The 24,567-nt window shown below is 42.5% G+C and overlaps 1 long non-coding RNA gene across 1 annotated transcript in view; it reads right to left on the bottom strand.

The window, feature by feature from the left end:
* Positions 1-5,841: 5,841 nt before the first annotated feature.
* The window catches only part of LOC137433657 (uncharacterized), an 18,741-nt gene continuing 15 nt past the window's right edge, over positions 5,842-24,567 (bottom strand). Inside the window, exons 1-4 of the long non-coding RNA XR_010985704.2 lie at positions 24,531-24,567; positions 7,707-7,819; positions 7,186-7,402; positions 5,842-6,089 (exon numbers count right to left, since the gene is read on the bottom strand). The exon at positions 24,531-24,567 is cut by the window's right edge and continues 15 nt beyond it. This is a non-coding gene — a long non-coding RNA (uncharacterized LOC137433657). The remainder of the gene's footprint in view (positions 6,090-7,185; positions 7,403-7,706; positions 7,820-24,530) is intronic.

Here is a 24,567-nt window from a genome sequence, read left to right on the forward strand (position 1 = left end):
GTTAGTGATTAGTGATTAGTGAATTAGTGATTAATCCGTAAATTAATCCGTATCCGTAAATTAATCCGTAATTAATCGTAATTAGTGATTAGTGAATTAGGGATTAGTGATTAGTGGGATCCAAACCGTAAACTATTCTGGCTTGCGTAAGTATGCTCTCTACCTAGTGACATTCTAGTTCTAAATGTTACATCCAATCAAAGTAAAAATACGACACTAATTGCAAACTAACAATCCAGTTGGTGAAGCAAGACAAACTTTCTCATGACCGAATGACATTGACCATGTGACATCCACGATCGTTCGGTAACAATGAACAAAAGCTTATTCAACAATTAGTGGCACTAGAATTTTGAGAAATAAAAATTTCATCTCTCCTGAAATTTCCCTCTAACTTTACAGTGAAAATATATTTTAGAGTTCCGGTACAACATTTATATATTACATTCTGAGACCCCCCTACCCACCCATACATATTTCCACAGCAAATTGTTTCAGCTTCTCGTTCATGGAACCAAATAAATATTTCATTGCTCGCATCCTTACTTGTTTTCCAAAGCAGAATAAACCTTTCAGACTTCTGGGGATGTTTCAGCAAACCCATTTATCTCTGCCGACAGTGATGTCAGCACGAAGCACACACAACTCCCTTTTAAGATTCTCCTGTCGCTCGTTTCATCGACACGCCTTGGAAATGCTAAGGCACTTCTGCTGTGCTATTCATCACATGACCTCAGAGCAACCTTCATTTCACACACTGTGGAAGGATGCAATTAAAGACAAAGTTACAAAAAATACAAGAGAGACAATAAAATGCCATAAAATTGCACTCACATACGAGTTCAACATTCAGGGGAATAATAAATATTACTGGGAATGATAAATATGAAGCTTTAAAATGTATTTTTACAAAGCGAATAGCTGTATGCATCGACGTACCTACTTGGTGCGTTAATCCCTGGCTCTACCTCACACTCCTGCCTCTCGCAGCACAGATTCCTATACCTGTGGGGTCGCACACATCTTACACCCCTCTGCCCCAACACATACTTGTGCCTCCTCTCCTACTCCCTTGAATCTCCTTCTCAGTACTATTTCTGTTTTATTTTCCCCATCTCCATTTTAACTTTCTCTATCCCTCACTCTGACACTGTTCATTTTTCTCATACTCCCCATTTTAATTTATATGTGACCCTAATACCCCAGTACTACCTTGGCCAGGGCGGCCGCCATTTTTTTGCTCAGTGTTTCACATCTCTAATATGGACGCCACCAGACACTCGCTTTCCACCGTTCGTTTTCGCCTCCAGCCTTTCCTGCTTAGCGTTGCCAACCTAAATTATACCTACCAGCCCTGCACCATTATCCATCAGCTTGGCTTGGCCAGTCCTCATATCTGCCATCAGCAGTGTGATCATGGCCATTAGTTGCTCATTAGCATCCCGCTGCTGCTGAAACACCAGCCTGCTGCTTCCTGGTGTTGGTTCACTAGGAGGTACTGGGATCCCTGGGTTTATTTGGGGTATGGTGCTACCAGGTGGGGAAAGTGACTCTGCTGAGCCCTCTACTTCCATGTCGACATGGAAGTGACATTGGTCCAATACGTTCTGCCCTCTCTCCCCCAGTTCACATTGTTCTGATTGCCTCATCAATTATTCCCAAATAATTAAAATTTGGTGTCAAATCGCTCACTCAAAAAAGGACATTTTACTTTGAGGTGATGGTTTTCTGTGCATCAGGTCCAATTCACACTCAATTGTCATCAATGTTGTGTTTGCCAAACTCGTCCCAATTTCTTGGTCCGAATCCCTATGAACTGTGTCAAAGGGGTCATGTTGGCCAACTGATTCAAGCACTCCGAACAGGGTTTCGGGCCTGTTTGCCGCGTTACCGTATTGAAGTGGAACACCAGTTGGGAGACATGCTTATCGGTGCCATGCGCCTGATTACCCTCATTAGCTATCTAAGCGGAGATCGCCACCACAGGCATGGTCTCAGACAGGGCACCAATCGCCTGAACCCAATCAGTCTTTTAAAGCATTGAAGTGTGAGTCACACCCATCAGATAAGGGAAGTGGTTCTGCAGATAAAAAAACATTGATGGGTGAAGAAATGGAGTGAGTGTTCAGGTTAGAACTGCAGAGGATAACGAACTGTGTGATTATGGAAGATCATGTGCAATCTTGGAGGCCAGGGGAGGATAGAGGGATGAGAAGGTGGCAAAAGTGAAGCCAGAAGTGAAATGATAGAAAACTGTGAGTCTACCCAACAACTTGTCTGTGGTGGACGAGAAGCAGACCTTGAGACTGGGTCTCCTGCCTAGAGATGCCAAAAACATGGAGAACCTTGGTCCTAATTGTCTCCAGGTGAGAAAGATGGGAATCAGTTGCACAAACCAGCACAACGTGGGAGTCCATATTAGATGATGTTTGGGATGAAGGATTTATATTCTGTATTAAACTCTGAATGGCTCAGAATCAACTAAGCTCTGCGGAAAACACCGAGGCATCGATGCTTTAGAATGCAGGTTGATGATGGAGTCTGCCCAAGACAGAATGCGACGAATTCTGAGGGCTCGGTGCTCAGTAAGTGCACCTCTTCCATGGGTTAGTCTGAGAAAGTAGAGAGGGAGTTGATAGGCTATCCATGGAAAGGGGACGCAGAAGATTTTCCTGCATTGAAAGACATGTTTCTGGTAGCTGACCAATGACTTCCTTTTTCCAGATCTGCATAGCAGCTTGCTTTTCAGAAGAGTGATGCACTGTTTTGAACAGAGTGGAATTATCTTCAAATTTATATAAAGGATTATCCAGGGAAGTAAAAAGATCATCAATGTAGCCCAAGAACAAGGTCTGCCTTGTTAAATATAACCTACCTCGAGTAGGCCACTAGCCTCAAGAGGAAGATCATGCAACCGAATACCATCAACAGCAACCCATTGTTTCTGCTGGCCAAGAAAATCGAATTGCCATTCAATGAGGGCCCCTAAATAACATTAGCAGGCAACTTGGAAAGCAAGGCTGAGTGCCAGACAGTATTGAAAGCTCGAGAGATGGCCAGAGAGAATTTAACATTGGACGAAGGAATTCCGTGATAATGTCATTGACAATTTAGAACCAGGAAGTTCGAAACCACCTGTAACAATATCAAGAGGTTAGCAGGAAATAGCAGGAAGTATCGCAAATTAATCATGCTTTCTTGCTGCACACTTTGCTGTTGTTGGCATTTGATTGTGCTTATCTGGGCACAAATGATGCTAACCTCCAAATGGACACCGATGGCCTTGCGTTCCATTACACATGAATTCATGCATTATAAATAGGGATGTATACTTGTAGTCAATGCAGAGTCATTCAGATATATTACCAGGAAGCTTTACACCTTGCACCCCTGACTCAGAGCATCTCACATGGTATCCATTTGCAAAGCAAGCGTTGCCTTTTGGTGTGCTATGCATCGACTAAGGGTAACTAGAGACTCGGGCCCGCCATCCCTTTCCGAGGAATACGAGTCGAGGCGCACATGGAAGCCCGACTGGCGATGGCCAGACTTGCATGAATTCAAACCTGGAAAAATGCAATGGACAGTAGGCAGAGTGAATAATCGATGAAACATTTGCTGAAACATATCTGCGGGCATCACCTCCAATGGGCGTACGTGAAAGATCCAATGGTACCTTTCAAAAAGGGCAGGAGACTGTGTACCAGTAGCCAATACCATAGTCAAATTTCAAATTCCTTCCCTGAATGCCTGTGGGAAGAGCAACAGCAAACAACCCAGTCTTCACTCCGCTTAGTCAACAATTCAGAAGCACAAGCACTCTGGGAAGAGTACGACGATGTCACATGACTCATCATTGTCCCATTGTGACATCACGCCCGTGAAAAGGTTTGCAAATTTTCCGATAATCTTGTTTTCTGATAACATTGACTTCACAGGAAACATACTAGGAGCAGCATTGTATTGCAGATGAAAACGGCGAAAGGCGTGCAAAATGTGAACATCATGGGAAAAGGGAAAAACGATCGTCATTGATCGAGAAATACTCTTGTGTGGTTATTTTATCATAAAGGTAATTCAGAAGGCAACACAATAGGTGTCAAGACCACCAGACGGAGATGGTAATTTCTCTGTTCCGTTAATTTACTTCCTTCGGTAGAGTGCTGGCTTTATGGCGGGTGAAAGACAAAGAGACGTTATTGCAAAGTCTCCATTTCCATGAACCAATGGGCAAGGTACCGTGATGTACAACAGTGATATTAGGTCATAGAAGGTTGAATTAAAAGTTGTACGTTTAATTAAAATGGAACGAATCTGCTTTCTGGTAGAAAATGAGATACCGGTGTGTGATCAATATCTGCGTTCACCCTATTTTTGAAACAACGATCTGGTACTCATTGGGGAACTCATACAAATACAGCATGTCGGACAACATTAGGAGACGCATATCAGTTAGACACATTTATATGAATTTCAAGAATAATTTATTACACCAGAATCTCTGCTCACCTCCACTCATTTGTCCCTCTTTTCTCCTGCCAGTGGAACCAACTTCTACATCCTCTTCAATCTATGCTCACCACCATCTCAGATGATCCCCCATCCAAAACCATGATCTTTTCTACACCAATTAACCCCGCGCACCCACCAAACCCACCTCTTTTCAATTTTCCAGTTTTTCCTTCCTGGGAGTTTGCGGCTATGGCCACCTTGCCCACCCAGTGCATTCCACCCCTACACCTCATTCTCCCCAACATCTTTCTCTCTCTGTTTTGTCCTTCAACCCTGCTCATTGTGTTTCCCACATCTCCTTCTGTTGTTCCTTTTGTTCTGTTGCTTCCTGATCCGTTTTGTGTTCTCGCTCCTCCAAGAGCCTTGACTTTGTATAAATTAAAAAAGGAACAAAGCAATGCAGAATGCAGGATTTTAACTTGTGGTCCAAGCATAATGAGCCATCGGCTCAGAAGGGAGAACCGAAAAAGGGCGCCAAGACGATCACAGCTGGAAAGTTGACCTAAGATAAATTTAAAGTATTGTCCACAATTTCCATGCAATGAAAGTCAAACTGAAAGTTTTCCCAAAGTTTAGGGGGATCTTCAGGGTTTACGTGGAAATGCACGGAGTATTGGCATTCACTCACATAATGGCTGCTGGAGATTACTCCACATAATGACTTAGTGGAGGCTCGTATGAGAGTTAACACATAGAACATATAATAAAGGGAGTGGGAGACAAGAGGGGAGAGAGAGGGAAGCACAACAATATTAGGGAACAGGGACATTGGGAGATCTGTGGAAGAGAGAGCTGGGGTGGGGTACATGGGATAAACAAGATGGACAACGCAGGGGCTTTCAGGAAATAAAACAGAGAATTTGAAGGAGGTGGGTTTGGGGTGGATTAACAGGGGTAGAAAAGATAAAGGGTTGGGATGGGGGAAGATAAGAGATGGTGGTGAACAACTGTTTTGAAGACCTAGAGGAAGGTGTGGGATTGAAGAGAGTGTGGGAGTGTGTTCCATAGGTGGGGAAAAAGAGGAATGAAAGTGAGCAGAGAGTCTATATTCTGGCAGTTTCACCAGAAGAGCGTTGCTGGCATATCTTGTTCGTCCTGCAGGAATACTTTGGGGACAGAGCACAGACAGAACTGGGGGAGCAAGGCCGGAGAGGAGTTGGTAGAAGTCAGAAAGACCACCAACCTGCCTGCGGTGAGTGAGTGAAAGGCCCTCACATTCAGCTTCATCACAGGAGATTCCAATGATTCTGAAAGCTTTGGTTTCAACAGCGTGAAGCCGAGCTAGGTGTGAGGCAGGAGCACCGGCCCAGAGGGGAGAGCAGTATTCCATTGAGCTGCGGATGAAAGCGTTGTATGTGGTGAGGAGCTCAGGTGTGCCAAGGAAGGACTTCGCACGACGGACGATGCCCAGTCGGCGACTGGCTTTGGAGGCCAGCTTGGAAATGTGGTTTCATGTAAATGTTTCGTCTCTTTTGTGTCAAAAACCATAGCTTACGCAGGACACTAATTTTGCAGACGTCCATGGACCTACTGGTGGATCCTGGGAGATCCAGAGAGTTTTCTCCCAGTCCACCCTCCTAAGAGCAAAGAAAACACAAAAGATAACTCACAAAGTTAAAAAAAACCCATTTCAACATGTTTTAATAACTCCAAAGATTATATACGCAGACATTCAGTTTTTGCTTGCCATGGCTTTCTTATCAGTTTGAAGAGACTTGGAACCTCAGTTTTTATTTTTTAAATCCTGGTTAAGCCTCTGCGACCAGTTTGGAAATGAATTCCCAAAGAAGAGGATGTAATATCTGAGTCGGATTGTACCACGTGTTGCATATCTTCAATCAATAGGTTCAACCCAAATAAATTGTCTTTTCTTCTACATAATCTTCTTTATGTGCAATCATAAGCTTACAGCCCAATAAGGAGTCAGGAAAAGCCCTGGGGAATGATGCACAACTTTAAACTTCAAATCCTCTACATTCACTGTGCATTCCAATAAACCAACACAATCATCACTCAATAATGTTTAACAATCATGAACAGTCAATCAAAGGTTTTCTTTAGAAATGACGAAAAAACAAACTTTGACATCGATTGCAAGCTTTGGAATTTGGTTTCTCATGGAAAAAAAAGTTGAACAAATTCATTTTTTAACCAAAGTTCACCAAATGAAAAGTTCACCAAAGTTCACCAAAGTTCACCATTTTTTCACCAAAGTTCACCAAATGAAAAGTTCACCAAAGTTCACCAAATGAAAAGTTCACCAAAGTTCACCATTTTTTCACCAAATGAAAAGTTCACCAAAGCTCACCAAAGGTCACCATTTTTTCACCAAAGTTCACCAAATGAAAAGTTCACCAAAGTTCACCAAATGAAAAGTTCACCAAAGTTCACCAAATGAAAAGTTCACCAAAGTTCACCATTTTTTCACCAAAGTTCACCAAATGAAAAGTTCACCAAAGTTCACCAAATGAAAAGTTCACCAAAGTTCACCAAATGAAAAGTTCACCAAAGATCACCATTTTTTCACCAAAGTTCACCAAATGAAAAGTTCACCAAAGTTCACCAAATGAAAAGTTAACCAAAGTTCACCAAATGAAAAGTTCACCAAAGTTCACCATTTTTTCACCAAAGTTCACCAAATGAAAAGTTCACCAAAGTTCACCATTTTCTCACCAAATGCCAGTCGTCGAGTCCAATCGCAAGTGTATCGGAACACTTTGTGTATCTTTAAATGACATTCTCAGTCGAGTAACTGCAGACATTATGTAATCGAATTTTGTGACGTTGACATCGTCGGCTTTCGTGACGTTACTTTGTTAAAGGATGCGTTCCACACACGTGCACACCTGCCTGGAACTGCTCCACTGTTTCACCTCTTGCGATGCTTCACCTCCATTAGAAACACATCAAATAATGTTTGCTACATCCATCTTTGAAGAAGCACAGATTATGAAAGGACATTGAAGGTGGATTTTAATCCTACAAATAAATTAATAGATTACGCTTTCAAACAGAACAGGTTTAATTGCATTTAATGTCCTCAAGGTACACAAAAAGGTATTTTATTGAACGTGTGACGAACATTCATAGATCATTCCTAGAGGGAGTGAGAAAATTATAATCCCAGCAAATACGTTGATGTATAATGTATTTTTTTACCTGGGTATTTAAAATAAGTACTTTGTGCCCCATACCTGCATGCATCTGAGTTGTAGGTCTTGGATTCAATAATTTCGTTTCATATGCAGCCTGTGGATGCTGGTTACATCATTGCTGAGATCAGGCTGTGCCACTGATGTAGTTCCCCCTGTAGGTCAGAAAGTAATATATAATTTGTTCAGGGTGCCGGCGATATCTCACCTACTCTTCGTAAAGCACATGCATCATGGGAACTTTAACATTCACCAACTAATTCCAGCAGACGGGACGCCTAGTTTAACATACAATGGAAGACACACACATTGATGAATCACCCTGCCTGTGAAACACCAGGATGACAGTTTATAGCTTGGTTCGGGATTCGAACCCAGGCTAGACAGCTTAGAGAGAGGGTGCGTACCTCCAAGACCTACGTATCCTGCCAGCTCGAAGGTCTTGGTGGAGGAACATCAATTCCTAGGAGGAGGGAAGTTATATCGTGTCTAACAGATTTATCCTGGCAAGTAAAATTGATATATTACTTAACAAAACCCACGTATAATATGATGCACAATCCATATCAGTAAAGACATACCAGAGGTGAGGATCTGAAGCAACATTGCTTCCTCAGAACCTAAGTGGAGGGAGGAATGGCATGATTCCATGCTGGATACACTCCTTACTTCAGGTCCCTTGTCTCCATCCTCCCACAGAAGATGAATTCATATACGCATGTACAACATGGCCAAAAGTATGTGGACACCCCTCCTAATTAGTGGATTCGGCTGTTTCAGCCACACCCATTGCTGACAGGTATATATATACGTATATATAATCAAGCACGCAGCTGTGCAATCTCCATAGACAAACATTGGCAGTAGAATTCGCCAAACTGAAGAGCTCAGTGACTTTCAACATGGCACCGTCATTGGATGCAGCCTTTCCAACAAATCAGTTCGTGAAATTTCTGCCCTGCTTGAACTTCCCCAGTCAAATGTAGCGCCAAGTGCCGAAGCGCGTAGCACATATTCTGAAGTGGAAACGTCTAGGAGCAACAACAGCTCAGCCATGAAGTGGTCGGCCACAAAAGCTCACAGAATGGGACTGCCGAGTGCTGAAGCGCATAGCGCATGAAAATCGTCTGTCCTCGGTTGCAACACTCACTACTGAGTTCCAAAGTTCACAACGTCAGCACAACTGTTCGTCAGGAGTTTCATGAAATGGGTTTCCATGGCCGAGCAGCCTCACACAAGCCTAAGATCACCATGCACAATGCCAAGCTTCGGCTAGAGTGGTGTAAAGCTCGCTGCCATTGGGCTGGAGCAATGGAAATGCATTCTCTGGAGCGATGAATCAAGCTTCACCATCTGGCAGTCCGATGGACGAATCTGGATTTGGCGGATGCCAGGAGAACAGTACCTGCCCGAATGCATTGTGCGAAGTGTAAAGTTTGGTGGAGAAGGAATAATGGTCTGGGACAATGCATTCTGGCCATTCAGGGTTAGGATGTGTGTTTTGATTGACCATGTGCTTCAGCCTTTGGGTTTGAGGTGCATGTGTATGCCAATGGGACAGTCTTGATGGGCGGTGTGCCTTGGCCATGGGGTCCAGGTGCACGTCCAAAAGCTGTTTAAATGTTTGATGTTTTACCTTTTTTATTACTAAAAAGGCGCCTTCAAAAGAGGGTAAATAAGCCCGAAATCTGGATTGGCGGTTCTGATTGATGTTTAGCCAATGGGGACCAAAGCATGAAATCTCTGGCTGTCTACAGAGTGGCCGGGCAGAGGTCTCCGGGACGGAGGTGATGCTTTGGTCTAGGACTTCGGTCCACAGGAGATCAGGACAGCGCTCGTCACGCTGCTATGTCGTTGAATATATATATACAGTCACGTGAAAAAGTAAGTACACCCCATGTAAAGTTTTGACTTTTTCAACATATTTCAACATACAGCTATTTGATCTTCATTTCAACAATATTGAAAGATAAATGTGATATAATATAACAAATATTATGAAACATTTACATTTTGTAGTCCATTGTATAATTTAAATAAACATAAATGCAAATTTCGCATGTGGAAAAAGTAAGTACACCCTTACATTTTTCAATACTTCAAATACCTAAAATTAGAATCAGGTGCACCAGCTCAGGTGCAAATGATTAGAACATCGTTAGAGAGGATCTTGGAGGAACCTGTTTTATTTAGACCTCAGACATTTAGTTTGGTTTGCTCTTTGTTGTTGAAGTGTGCGGCGTCACCATGCCTAGATCAAAAGAGCTCTCTGAGGCCTTCAGAAAGAAGGTTATAGATGCCTATGAGTCTGGGAAGATTTTTAAAAAGCTCTCCAAACATTTTGAAATTAATCATTCGACTGTGCGGAAGATCATCTACAAATGGAGAAGATTCCAAACAACTGCCAACTTGTTCAGGCCAGGCCTCCCCAGCAAGTTCAGCCCGAGAGCAGACCGCAAGATGCTGAAAGAAGTCTCTAAGAACCCCAGAATGTCATCACGGGACCTACAGGTAGCTCTTTCCACTGTTGATGTCGAAGTGCACGCGTCTACCATTAGAAAGATGCTGCACAAATTTGTTCTACATGGGAGGTGTGCCAGGAGGAAACCTTTGTCCAGAAAGAACATCAGGGCAAGACTAAAGTTTGCCAATGAACACCTAGGCAAAGACCAGCACTTCTGGAACAATGTGCTCTGGACAGATGAGTCAAAGGTAGAGCTATTTGGCCACAGTACAAGAAGACATGTTTGGCGAAAACCAAAGACAGCATTTGACCACAAGAACCTGATACCAACTGTAAAGCATGGTGGTGGAAATATTATGGTTTGGGGCAGCTTTGCTGCATCAGGGCCTGGGCAGCTCACCATCATGGAATCCACGATGAATTCTTCATTGTACCAGAGGGTGCTTGAGGATAATGTGAGGCCATCTGTCGGAAAGTTGAATCTCAACCGAAGGTGGACCTTGCAACATGACAATGACCCTAAACATACCAGTAAATCCACCAAGGAATGGCTGAAAAGAAAGAAATTGGGGGTTCTGGAATGACCAAGTCAAAGCCCGGATCTAAATCCCATCGAGATGTTGTGGGGGGATTTGAAACGAGCTGTGCATGCAAGAAACCCCTCAAACATCGCACAGCTGAAAGAATTCTGCATGGAGGAGTGGGCAAAAATTTCTCCCAGTCGATGTCAGAGACTGGTAGACAGTTGTAAGAAATGCCTACTTGAGGTTGTTTCTACCAAAGGGGGCAATACCACCTATTAGAGCCAAGGGTCTACTTACTTTTTCCACATGCGAAATTTGCATTTATGTTTATTTAAATTATACAATGGACTACAAAATGTAAATGTTTCATGATATTTGTTTTATTATATCAACTTTATCTGTCAATATTGTTGAAATGAAGATTAAATAGCTGTATGTTGAAATATGTTGAAAAAGTCAAAACTTTACATGGGGTGTACTTACTTTTTCACGTGACTGTATGTATATATATATCAGTTCACCATAATGAAAGCAATAAACACACACCACCATTATGTAATCACAAGGTTGTCCCATAGGAAGTACATCATCATATCCTTGCAGAGAGACGCAAAGCACAAACATGTGCAATTTGTTGTTGAAACTCTTTCATGGACAAGGCATGCAATATTTTCTCAGTGTGCAGCTTGTGCAGCAGCTATCTTCTATTTCTATTAGGGTATCACAATCACTCCACGAATAAGAATCTATATTCATCAGCACCAGACAAGCACCAAAAACCTCTGCAAAAAAAGAGAAAAAAACCGATGTGGGAGGAAAGTGTGGGCGAGAGAGAGAGAGAGAGAGAGCGAGGAGAGCGTCGGAATGATAATTGGCAAAGGTTTGGGTAAAGCTGGAAAAAGTGAGTTATCAAAAATAAATAAATAAATTCAGGCCTACGGCCTTGGAAAACCTCCGAGCAACCTTGAAATGAATGATCCAATCTATTTCCATTTTGCATGCCATACTACTAGCAAGTTTAATTGCACGAGCGTGAAGAGTGAGATAGAATTTTCATTAATCTCCCTAAGCTGGTGGTATTCACCAGGCCTGGATCCACCATTAAGCCTCAGGGTTGGTGTCTCAAGGTCTCCTGGGAGAGCACCGGTCCGGCACATGCTCTGGCTCTCTGGTGATTAAAGAGGAAAATTCATTTGGGGCCTCCGTGATGTGATTGGCGGTAGATATCAAATCGTCTCTCGGACACTGTGCTGGAAGCCGTTGGAAGACACTTCCTTCAAGGTCTGTTTCTTCATCTGAATGCCCTTGAGATGCACATCTGAATTGTTGCTCAGGCGTGCAAGGAAAGGGTTCAAAAGTGCGTTGCGAAGCGCCGTGATGAGCTTTGCCAGTGTAACATCATAAAATGGCCTACCTCGGTGTATTTGCCAAAAAGACATCAACAGCCATTACTATCGACTGATGCATAACGCTGAGAGATGGCATTTTGCAGTTAAGGATTATGAATCTGATGTGATAGAGGAAAGTGAATGTGGAGGTCACATCTCTGCTCGATGTTATTTGTTAACCAAAATCCATGACAGTAATACATTACAATTACGACCTGAAAATTTATATTATCTTATGTGCAATCAGGGGTGTAAGAAAGGAAAGAAGAAACTCAAACATGACTCACGATGGAGGCTTCATCAGAGCATAAGTGTTTGAAAACAAACAAACAATAGAACGACATGGGTATAACGAGCGGAAAGAGGAAAAAGTGGTTTGTCCAGTCGATGGTCAAAAATAAATACTGAAAGAAGCAAACATATCACCCACATCCATGACCGCAATCATTACTAACCTCATTAACCCTATGTAATCCAACACTCTTAAATGCAGGTTACACCGTTTCTTCACCACATATATATATATATATATTATATATATATATCTATATATATAAAGTAGAGTTGGCCTCTGTGTCTGTATCCTGATCTATCTACGATCTCTAAGATCTCGAGAACCCGTGGACGGATTTGCGAGCGGAAAGTACTGTTCGACTCGGGATGGTCCCAGGAATGTCACGGAGACATAAACATTTAAAAAATTTCGGGTTTTAAAATTAGCGTATTATTAGCACTAGCAGAAGAGAGAGGGATTCGAAGGGAGGGAGCGCAGCGCTTCTAGCGCTTCTGACTACAGCACACCTTAAAATTAAAAAAACTTCGGGTTTTAAAATTAGTGTGTTACGCGTAATTAGCGCTAGCAGAAGAGGGAGGGAATCTAAGGGAGGGAGCGCAGTGCTCCCTCCAGCGCTTCTGTTAGCGTAATTAGCGTATTTCGGAACGTTAATTTTTCAACTTCATTATCTATCTATCTATATATATAAAGTAGAGTTGGCCTCTGTGTCTGTATCCTGATCTATCTACGATCTCTAAGATCTCGAGAACCCGTGGACGGATTTGCGAGCGGAAAGTACTGTTCGACTCGGGATGGTCCCAGGAATGTCACGGAGACATAAACATTTAAAAAATTTCGGGTTTTAAAATTAGCGTATTATTAGCACTAGCAGAAGAGAGAGGGATTCGAAGGGAGGGAGCGCAGCGCTTCTAGCGCTTCTGACTACAGCACACCTTAAAATTAAAAAAACTTCGGGTTTTAAAATTAGTGTGTTACGCGTAATTAGCGCTAGCAGAAGAGGGAGGGAATCTAAGGGAGGGAGCGCAGTGCTCCCTCCAGCGCTTCTGTTAGCGTAATTAGCGTATTTCGGAACGTTAATTTTTCAACTTCATTATTCGGAATCAGTACGTCCCAGAGAACCTTCGTAACGTTAATTTTTCAACTTCATCCGATTGACATGGGACCAACGGCATGTGACAAAGAGTGAAACATACAGGCTACATTTATTTGACGACAATGAGTTCCGACTTCCGACCTCGGTGGGATGACAGGCTGAGTCAACCCCCCTGGTGTGAAGGGGGAGGAGGAGGGGAGGGGGAAGAGAAGGGGAGGGGAACGAGGGGGAAGGGGATGGGAGGGGGGAGGGGGAGGGGGAAGGGGGAGGGGGAGGGGGAAGGGGGGAGGGGAGGGGGGAGGGGAAAGGGGGGGGAGGGGGAGGGGAGGGGCCCTTCTTCCCCTGGGCACCCCCGCACCCTTCCCTCCCCCCCTTCCCCTCCCCCCTCCCCCCTTCCCCCTCCCCCCCCATTCCCCTCCCCTCCTCTTCCCCCTCCCCTCCTCCTCCCCCGCTTCCCCCTCCCCCCCTCCCCCCCGTTCCCCTCCCCTCCTCTTCCCCCTCCCCTCCTCCTCCCACTCCCGTGCAAAGCCGGGTACCTCTGCTAGTAAATAAATATATATGTAAAAAAAATAATATATATATATATGTGTGTACAATTATATATAATGTATGTAGACATATTTCTTCCTGTTCGGTCCTTCCCTTGCTTCTGTCCAAATGTAACCACACTGTCAGTGTGTTGCCTATTTTACCCTGCGCTCGCGAAGCGAAAAGCGGGGTTAAGTGTTCTCCTGCGTTCGTATATATGTACTTATATATGTCGTACGTACGTGTCTGCATTTTTTGAATTCATTTTCTCAGCAAGCGTTGGTCTTATTGACAAGAAATTTTGCACCTCCCCAAGTATAAATTTTTAGTGATAATTATGACATCATGCATAGGTCAGGAGGTGCGGATGCCATCTTGGGAAAACGTTGCAGCTCCATATCTCTGAAAACGCTCCATGGATAAAATTGAAACATGGCTCATTGTCAAGTACTCCCCATAGGGAATAAGATATGTCAATCATGATGTCATGGGTGCCTTCGTTATGACATCATAATTCGACACGCACAACGCTTTATCCGATAAGTATTAAAAAAAATTCACTGCAACTGTTTGTCCCGTGGACCCTATATTTTCACCATAGGAGCGCCTTCTCCTATATAACTTTTTAATGATAACTATGACATCATAGGTCACGTGGTACAGGCGCCATCTTGGAAAAAAAACGCTGCAAAAATTCACTGCAACTGTTTGTCCCATGGACCCTATATTTTCACCATAGGAGCGCCTCCTCCTATATAACTTTTTAATGATAACTATGACATCATAGGTCACGTGGTACAGGCGCCATCTTGGAAAAAAAACGAAAAAAAGTTTCACCTCTTATATATCCGAAACTGCTCCATGGAAAAAAACCTGAAACGTGGCTCATTGTGAAGAATTCCACATGAGGAATAAGTGTTGTTAACGATGACATCACTGATGCCATAATTATAACATCACAATTCAACAAGTACAACCCTTAGTCCAATCAGTCTGAAATTTCTTCAGCGTGAGCTACGCAACAATTATATTGACAAATGCAAATTTATGATGTCATCTTCACGTGGTCTGGCAGCCATATTGGATCTAAGCAAAAATCTTTGAAAATACTTCTTCTGTGAAACAACTTAACCGATCAATGCGAAACTTTAACTAATTGATCAACTACCCATGGGAAATATTGTTTGATAAAGATGACATCATCGGTTTTTAAAAACCTCAAAAATAAACAGAAGAGTTGGCTCGCACCAGGTCCTTCTCAAGACTTTGTGGGATAAGTATTCTATGAATACCATTTAGTTTCACTCTGTCGCCTCGTTCTTCCGGTAGCATCGCTTTTGTTTGGCAAAATAAGGGTTGGGCCACCTCCCATCCTGATCTTGTTCATGTCGCAGCCTTTGCTACTCGTTAAGAATTTCCATGATTCAAACAACTTTTTAACATCTCAGACTTCAAATAAAGTACATACGATAAAAACTTCTTTTTTTTTTTTTTTGTATACTGAATCGAGGCTCGTGAAAGAGCTAACATTTACTTCACAAACAAATCAACCAGACAAACAAAATATATAACTAGAACGGGCACTCGGTAGAGCGCATACCTTCGCCGCAGCTACTGTTCTGTACTTGGCATGGGAGTGTAGGGAACAGAACAACAAAAATACGATTTTGACCTTTTCGTGACCTTGACCTTGACCTTTGACCCGATTGCTCCCAAAATCTAATCAAATGTGTCCCGTATAATAACCAATCATCCCACCAAATTTCATGCAATTCGGTTGAATACTTTTTGAGTTATGCGAATAACATACACACACACACACACACAGACATACAAATAAATACACAGCGATCAAAACATAACCTTCCGCTTTTGCGAAGGTAATAATAAAATAAAATGGAATAGAATAGAGTACAGTAAAATAAAATAGAATAATAAAATAAAATGGAATAGAGTAGAGTACAGTAGAATAAAATAGAATAATAAAATAAAATGGAATAGAGTAGGGTAGAGTAAAATAAAATAGAAACATAACCTTCCGCTTTTGCGAAGGTAACGATTTTGACCTTTTCATGACCTTGACCTTGACCTTTGACCCGATCGATTCCAAAATCTAATCAAATGGTTCCCGGATAATAACCTATCATCCCACCAAATTTCATGCGAATCGGTTGAATACTTTTTGAGTTATGCGAATAACATACACACACACACACAGACATACAAATAAATACACAGCGATCAAAACATAACCTGCCGCTTTTGCGAAGGTAACTAGCTTCACTTTTGAGCGCCCGAAATTCCCAGGCAAACGCTATAACGCACCAGGTTTACAACCTGTGCGTTAATAAATACACAGCGATCAAAACATAACCTTCCGCTTTTGCGAAGGTAATTAACCTGAAATTGCAGACAGAATTATTTATTTTATCTGAGAAGCTAAACGAATCTTCTTCTTCTTTAGTACCTCAAACTTTATGTGAAATGCGATCGATTTTTAAAAATCAGAATTTGAGCAAATCTGTTTCATTCGTCTGTTAATATGCCTCCCCGATTGACAAATCTGCAATTTGAATTTCATTTGAGGTTGAAATGATTGCGGGAGATCGCGTTATAGTGATGACGTCTTGGATGGACATCCTCTTCTTCAGTCGCTCATAACTTTGAGTGAAATACGATCGAGTTAAAAATAGTCAGAATTTGAGCAAATCTGTTTCATTCGTTTGTTAATATGCCTCATCTCTTGACAAATCTGCAATTATAATTTTTTTTGAGGTTGAAATGATCGCGGGAGATTGCGTTATAGTGATGACGTCCTGGATGGACATCTTCTTCTTCAGTCGCGCATAACTTTGAGTGAAATACGATCGAGTTAAAAATAGTCAGAATTTGAGCAAATCTGTTTCATTCGTTTGTTAATATGCCTCATCTATTGTCAAATCTGCAATTATAATTTTTTTTGAGGTTGAAATGATCGCGGGAGATTGCGTTATAGTGATGACGTCCTGGATGGACATCTTCTTCTTCAGTCGCTCATAACTTTGAGTGAAATACGATCGAGTTAAAAATAGTCAGAATTTGAGCAAATCTGTTTCCCAAAATCTAATCAAATGTGTCCCGTATAATAACCAATCATCCCACCAAATTTCATGCAATTCGGTTGAATACTTTTTGAGTTATGCGATTAACATACACACACACAGACATACAAATAAATACACAGCGATCAAAACATAACCTTCCGCTTTTGCGAAGGTAAAAAGAGGGAGCGGAAAACAAGATGGGGAGAGAAGGGGAAGCACACAAACACAACATTTGAGAGCAGGGAGATGTGTGGAAGGGAGAGGGCTTGGGGGGAGGAGGCGTGGGAAGGGGGGGGGGGGTGGGGGGAGGGAGAAGTATAAAACACAAGGACACCAAGGACTTCCAGGACAGAAGTTGGTATTTCAAAAAAGTGGAATTGGGGTGAAATTAGCGGGGGTAGAAAAGATCAAGGTTTTGGATGGGGGAAGATAAGAGATGGTGGTGAACAGCTGTTTTAAAGACCTGGAGGGTGGAGTGGGATTGAAGAGAGTGAGGGAGTTTGTTCCAGAGGTGGGAGAAAAGAGGAATGAAGGAGTGAAGGTGAGCAGAGAGTCTTGATTTTGGCAGTTTGACCATAAGAGGGTTGCAGGCAGATCTTGTGCGACCTGTAGGAATATTTGCGGGCCAGAGCCCAGAGAGAGCTGGGGGGGGCAAGGCCAGAGAGGAGTCGGTAGAAGACGGAAAGACCACCAACCTGCCTGCGGTGAGTGAGTGAGAGGCCCTTGGAGTTAGCTTCATCGCGGGAGATTCCAATGATTCTGAATGCTTTGGTTTCAACAGCGTGAAGGCGAGCTAGGTGTGAGGCAGGAGCACCAGCCCGGAGGGGAGAGCAGTATTCCATTGAGCTGCGGATGAAAGCCTTGTATGTGGTGAGGAGCTCAGGTGTGCCAAGGAAGGACTTCGCACGACGGAGGATGCCCAGTCGGCGACTGGCTTTGGAGGCCAGATTTGAAATGTGGTTTTCCCAGGAAAGATCATGGCAGATAGTGAGACCCAAAAGCTTGAGTGACAGAACTTCTTGGAGAGGATTATTCAGAAAGTGGATGGGAGGGTTGTCCAGTCGGTCTTTTCGGAGAGACATCGTAAGAGTGTGAGATTTGTCAGGATTGAAAGACTATCACTCTCAATCCTTGCTGTGTAACAGATATCCCTCTCAAATGATCCAGTGTACCAGCTACAGCTCTGAATCCTTGCTGTGTACCAGCTATCCCTCTCAAATGATCCAGTGTACCAGCTACAGCCCTCAATCCTTGCTGTGTACCAGCTATCCCTCTCAAATGATCCAGTGTACCAGCTACAGCTTTCAATCCTTGCTGTGTACCAGCTATCCCTCTCAAATGATCCAGTGTACCAGCTACAGCTCTGAATCCTTGCTGTGTACCAGCTATCCCTCTCAAATGATCCAGTGTACCAGCTACAGCTTTCAATCCTTGCTGTGTACCAGCTATACCTCTCTAATGAACCAGTGTACCAGCTACAGCTTTCAATCCTTGCTGTGTACCAGCTATACCTCTCAAATGATCCAGTGTACCAGCTACAGCTTTCAATCCTTGCTGTGTACCAGCTATCCCTCTCAAATGATCCAGTGTACCAGCTACAGCTCTCAACCCAAGCGGTGTGCCAGCTATCCCATTAAATCAAGGCAGAGACTGCTCGGTGGTCTATGATTCCCCAAATTATCCATTGTACGTAAACACAAACGACTGGTAACCGAATGACAAAGCTCCACCTCACAAACAATTTTAAAAAGGTAAATTATCTTCGGTTTTTGGTGGTGTATATAATTGAATCGACTGATATAAATACATTAGTACAAATCACTGACGTGAATAGGCCAAGTTATTTAAAGGGAAATAAGGGAAATAGCTCAGCTGGTTAAATATGATGGTTAAATCGAGGCCAAGCCACCGGAAACAAGATACAATCAGGATTAACTTGGTGATGATATACAGTCGTGGCCAAAAATATTGGCGCCCTTCCACGCTTTTCAAATAATGCACCGTTTCTTCCAGAAAATTGTTGAAATCAAAAAATATTTTGGTATCCACATTTGTATTTCTTTGGTTTGCAGTGGAACAAAACAAAAAAGCTGAAAAAATTACTAAATCTTAGCTTATTCCACACAGAAATCCTAAAATGGCCCAGACAATATTATTGGCACCTTTTAGAAGTTGTTAGAAGTAATTAGATTTCAAGCAGGTGATTCTCCTTTACTTTGGAATTGAACTCCCCAATGGTGAGTTGCAGGTGCCTGCAATATAAAAATCACTCATTCAACCAATTTGAATAGAAAAAATGAGTCATTATGTTGTTTTGTGTCACTGTGTGTACTGCAATGAACATGGAGAAAAGAAAGAAAACCAGAGAATTAGACACAAGAGGTTAGACACAACAAAGCAGCCAAGCATGGACAATCTCAAGGCTACAAGTCCAACTCCAGAGACCTTGATGTTCCTGTGTCCACCGTACGCAATGTTATCAGGAAGTTTAAGGCCCATGCCACTGTAGCCAACCTCCCTGGACGTGGCCGCAAGAGAGAACTTGATCGAAGATTGCAGCGAAGGATTGTTCAAATGGTGGAGAAAGCACCTCGATCAACTGCCAAACAGTTTCAAGCTGACCTTGAGACACATGGTACGACAGTTTGAATTCGCACCATCCGTCAGTCAGCAACTCAATGAATGAGGGTTCTATGGAGGACCTCAATGCTGAGAGAGAGACATAAGAAAGCCCGACTGGAGTTTGCCAAAACACACCTGAACAAGTCAAAATCCTTCTGGGAGAATGTCCCGATTGTCCCGTGGACAGATGAGACAAAATTAGAGCTTTTTGGTTAAGCACATCATCTCTATGTTTACAGAAAACAAAATGAATCCTTCAAATAAAAGAACACCTTCCCTACAGTCAAACATAGAGGAGGTTCAGTGATGTTTTGGGGTTGCTGTGCTGCCTCTGACACTGGTTGCCTTGAATGTGTGTATGGCATCATGAAACTAGGAGATTACCAAGGCATTTTGGAGCGCAATGTTGAACCCAGTGTCAGAAAGCTGGGTCTCCGTCGAGGATCATGATCTTGCAGCAGGACAATGACCCCTAACACACTTGAAAAAGCACCCAAGGAATGGTTCCAGACAAAATGCTGGACTGTTCTGAAGTGGCCAGCAATGAGTCCAGATCTAAATCGCATTGAACACCTGTGGGGAGATCTGCAAACAGCAGTTGGGAGAAGGCACCCTTCAAATCTGGGAGAACTGGAGCAGTTTGCACAAGAATAGTGGGACAAACTACCAGTAGAGAGGTGTAGGAAGCTCATTCATGGCTATAGGAAGCGCTTGACTGCAGTTATTTTGTCCAAAGTCTGTGCTACCGAATATTAAGTCGAGGGCGTCAATAATTTTGTCAATGCCATTTATTTTTATTTTCTGATTTAAAAGGATATATTATGTTCTGAATGAAAAACAAAGGTTCGGAAATATTAACAGTGAAATAAGGAATTGTGGAGACCAAATACGTTGTCAATTTCAACTTATTTTTCGAGAAAATTGTGAGTTTTTTTTAAAAAGTGCAAGGGCGCCAATATTTTTGGCCACGACTGTATCACATTTATCTTATAAATAATTTCAAGTCGTTGTGTGCTGTCTGTGTGTTTGTTTGTGCATTTATTTGTGAGTTTTTTAGTTGCAAAATCGAATATTTTTCATGGATATTGGTTAGTCTTGTGCATTGTGCTGTCTATGTGTTTGTCTGTCTGTCTGTCTGTTTGTTTGCCTGTCAATCGCCTACAGGTCACAATTTTAAACCAAACGTCATGAAACTTTACCGAGTTGTAGAGGTAGTCACAACTGATAAGCCTTTTGATTTTGAGGTGAAAGGTCATCTGGCGGTCAATTATATAAAATCGTCATTTTTCACCTGATTGCCGTGGAAGTTCAACAGCAATTGCATATTGATTCACTGAATTGGGAAGTCAACTATTTTTGAGGTCAAAAGGTCAACTCAAGGTCAAACTTCTAAAATCATCAATTTATATCTGAAAAATCGTCTATTTTCATCTGGTTAACTTGATAATTAAACAGCAATTATATAGTGCATTACTGAATTGGGAAACCAACTATATTTAAGGTCAAAAGGTCAACTCAAGGTCAAACTTCTAAAATCATCAATTAATTATTCATCTGAAAAATCGTCAATATTCATCTGATTAACCTGAAAATTAAAGAGACATTCTATACATCTATAGTGCCTCACTGAAATGGGAAACCAACTATTTAAGGTCAAAACATCAAAGGTAAACTCAAGGTTAAACTTCTAAAATCATCAACTTTCATCTGAAAATCATTTTTCATCTAATTGACCTGAGCTATGATGAAGATTGTCCATTTTAATCTTAATGAAATGGACAATTTAATGTCTCCATAGCAAATGTTTAGGGGGCGGGTGGATTTTGCAAGTATCGTGGTCCGCACGACGTCTTTCTTGTTTGTGCATTTATTTGTGCGTTTGTTGAGACTGATTGAGACTGATTTGCAGAGACTGTTGCCTCACCCCTCGCATATACAGTGCCTTCAGAAAGTATTCACACCCCTTGACTTTTCTCACATTTTGTTGCATTACAGCCTGAATTTAAAATGGATTAAACTGAGATTTTTTTGTCACTGATCTACACATAATGCACTGTAGTGTCAAAGTGGAATTTTTGTTTTCGAAATTTCTACAAAAGAATTAAAAATGAAATACAGAAATAACTAATTTACATAACTATTCAACCCCCTGAGTCATTACTTCAATGACGCGCCTTTGGCAGTGATTACCGCTTCGAGTCATCGTGGGTATGTCTGTATCACCCTTCTTGGGAATTCTTCCGTCTGGCCACTCTCTCATAAAGCGTAGATTGATGAAGTGTTGCAGAGACTGTTGTCCTTCCGGCAGGTTCTCCCATCTCAGCCTTGGAACTCTGTAATTCTGGAAGAGTCAAATCCATGACCAAGGTCCTTCTTGCCCGGTTGCTCAGTTTGGTCAGACGGCCAGCTCTAGGAGGAGTCTGGGTAGTTCCATATTCTTTCCATTTCTTAATGATGGAGCTCACTTTGCTCTTGGGAACTTTCAACACTCTAGAAATTGTTTTATACCTTTTCCCAAATCTATGGCTCTGCACAGTTCTATATCGGAGTTCCATGGACAGTTCCTTGGACTTCATGGTGGAGTTTCTACTCTGACATGCACTGTCAACTGTGGGGCCTAATATAGAAAGGTGGGTTTCTTTCTAAATCATGTCAAGTCTATTAAATTGGCCACTGGTGGACTCCAATCAAGTTGTGGAGACATCTGAAGGATGAACAAAGGAAATTGGATGCACCTGAGATCAATTTGGAATGTCATAGGAAAATGGGTTGATACTTATTGACTCGAGACATTTCAGCTTTTCATTTTTTATAATTTTGTAAAAATGTCTAAAAAATAAAATTCCACTTTGACATTATGGGTTATTAATTGCAGATCAGTGACGAAAAAACTCTCAATTTAACCCATTTTAAATTCAGGCTGTAACACAACAAAACGTCAAGGGGTGTGAATACTTTCACACCTTTCAGAAGGCACTGCATATATAGCATTATATATTAATTATGGAAACAAAAGAAACACTGGATATAAATTCAAATTAACAAGTGATAGAATTGCATGTCATGTATGTTGATATAGTACGCTATGATTGGTTGTCATGCAAGCAATGAGAGAGTGCCGCACCTGCAAAAGGTCTATAAAGTATAGGCAGTGATATCATTGTATAAATGTGTTGTGGTGAATCCTTGATGAATACTTTGGCTTTGGGGAATAAATATCACGTGGCAAGCAGATACAAATCAAACTCTTAGGTAGCGAAGGGTATTCCATGTGGCAGATTGCAACCAAACTTCATGTTTCAGCAGGAACTGTGTGCAAGACTCTGAGAAGCTGGTCGTGTTAATAATGGAAGTGATCAAGGACGAAAGCCCAAACACTCCAAAAGCGATGTTAAGTAGCTGAGATTATGGTCTTTATTTGATAGACAATGATCCGGTAAAGATCTTGTGAACGACCTACTACAGCTTAAACTACTAGCGTCAACGTTTCTTTAAGAACAGCAAGCTACACATTAGCCCAAAGTGGTCTCAATGGATGTGTAAATGCTCAGAAACATTTTCCGAGGAGAGGAAAAGGGAGAGACAAAGATGGCATCTGAGTCTTCATGTTGTTAGTTCCACATGTTGGACTATTTTAATCATGTGTGTGAGTCATCTGTCAACAATTTGGAGATCTACCCTGTCCCTTAAGCCTGTGTTAACCCGTGTTATCTCTCCCCCATTCCTTTATATGATTACAACCCCTCCCTCCCTTCCCTCAAAAACAATTAAAACACTGCTCCCTCCACTTCCGACAACCCATTTGGGAGTGCTCCACCCAGCTTGGAATTTCTGTGATCTTGGAACATGCCATTGTGGGCAGTGCAATATTCCACCATGCAGGTAGTTTTTTAATGTATATAAGGCTGCTGGCAGGTGTATGTGAAGAAGAGGAAACGCCTGGGTGCTGTGAGTGATTGCGGAGAAAGAAAGATCAGGCTCCTGTTTTTGCCACTGAGGGCTGGAGGCTCATCCTAGCGCAGCCACCGCATGCCAGGACCAACCTGCCCACACCTGCGGATGCGTAGCCAAGTACAGTCATCCCGTCCATTATATCCCATTATTGTTTATTGGCTCCATTTGAGTTTCTTTCATAATTTGAAACCCAACGGTCACCTCCCTACTCATCCTCTATTGTCATGAGGCCTGCAAAATAGTTTGGACACTTATTTGGGTTTTTTTCATTGAAACCCCACAGGGATATGCCCCATATCATTAAATATACTCGTAGTTGTGCTTTACAAGCTATTGTACCATTCCTGTTTATTGTCACCACTTTTTTTAGTTCGTCCACGACAAAGTCGGGTTGAGCTGTTAAAGCTGTAATGATGAGCTGTTAAAGCTGTTAAAGCTCTAATCACTGGTAATTCCCTGTGTGCCATTACCATCCAGCAGTGTAGGCCTGGTGTTGGCTTAGCGGTTAGGGTGCCGGCTTGGGATCCTAGGATCCTGGGTTCGAATCCCGGTCGATCGCTGAATTAACACCAGGGAGGATGACTCAGCCTGTCATCCTTCCGAGGTCGGGAAATTGAGTACCAGTTCACTCGTAATTCACTGTGTGTCGCAAGAGGCGACTAAAAGGGTTGGCGGCAGGAAGAGCATCCGGCCATAAAACGTTGCTTCAAAAAGGGGACCATGGTGCCCAAAAAAGGCCAACTCCCGCTCAGCGGGGGAAAACGACCTCTAAAGGCGGTTCCTTGTGACAAAACAGGGAGGCCAGATGTTCAACATCCACATCCTTGACAAAAACGATCTGCCTGCGCCCCTCTCGCCCCTCTCGCCCCTCTCGCCCCTCTCACCCCCACAACTGACGCCCACCATCGTGCTCACCTGCATTGCCGCCCCATCATCCATATGACAATGCTCG

This window comes from Myxine glutinosa, chromosome 10 (genome assembly GCF_964187855.1).
Source record: "Myxine glutinosa chromosome 10, kmMyxGlut1.1, whole genome shotgun sequence".
Lineage (NCBI taxonomy): Eukaryota > Metazoa > Chordata > Myxini > Myxiniformes > Myxinidae > Myxine > Myxine glutinosa.